This window comes from Arachis ipaensis, chromosome B03 (genome assembly GCF_000816755.2).
Source record: "Arachis ipaensis cultivar K30076 chromosome B03, Araip1.1, whole genome shotgun sequence".
NCBI classification, from domain to species: Eukaryota; Viridiplantae; Streptophyta; class Magnoliopsida; order Fabales; family Fabaceae; genus Arachis; species Arachis ipaensis.
The window spans coordinates 8,382,840-8,383,936 of NC_029787.2; positions in this window are offsets into that span (position 1 = coordinate 8,382,840).

Here is a 1,097-nt window from a genome sequence, read left to right on the forward strand (position 1 = left end):
TGTATCTTGTATCTTAAGAATATATTTTAAATATACAATAATAATTTTTTAAAAAAAATTAATATAAAAAATATATATTTTTAATAATTTTTAGAAAATATTTTTTATCATATTTTTAATCTTTCTCCTTATCAAAACTCTAAAATAAATGATGATGACAATCTCTAGAACTTAATTTGGACGTTACGTTGGACTTATCTGCTTGGGAAGTTTAAAACTTTAAAATTTTAAACCACAAATGTAAGCATGGAGTCGTATGATATGACCCACAGTCCACAACGTTTTGATGCATATTACGGTGGAATCCCAAATCACGGAAACATTAAAGTACTACTTTATAGTATGTCAAAATTAAATGTTGCATTTCCCAAGGTGCTTGAGAAAAGTCATCATCACTTCTCTTTTTTCTTCAATTCTTTAGGCAAACATTTAATTTTGTTTTGGATTGATAGTGCCAAAGTGGGACAGATGGAGAAAGCACACACCATGAATTGATTTAGATTGAACTAACATGAATAAATAATTGGAAAAAAAAGAAGTATATAATAACAAAATAGTGTGGGGAGGTGAAGACATGAATGTTGGAGACTTTTTAAAGAGTGGTGATGGATTCATGTGCAGGTCACACATTTGACTCCATAAACTCACTCATAATTTTAGTCATCTTGGGCGGTTCTTATGCAATTACAACATAAAAAATGGTTCAATTATTCTTCAATTAACCTAATTCATTAAGTTTTATGTTATATTATATTGGCATAATCATTGTTTATCTTTTTCCTTTTCCTTTGGGTAATGGGCAATGGGTGCATGCTTTGTTCGTGTAACTTGTATATTAAAAAAATGAATTAGTTATACAATATTCCTAAACACTTGTCCCATCTCTGTTATTCAATAATGCACCAGAGTCTTTGATACATAATGGAATTGTGCAACTACTATGGTTAGTCATTCAACGTTAAAATTGTTTACTTCAAAACTTTGATTTTGCAAAATAATTAAAGATAGAGAATTGTTGTTAAATCAAGATAATGAATCTTTTTAGAACATTTTCAATTTAGAGGCTTTAGAATTAAAATTGATTTATAAAATAAAAC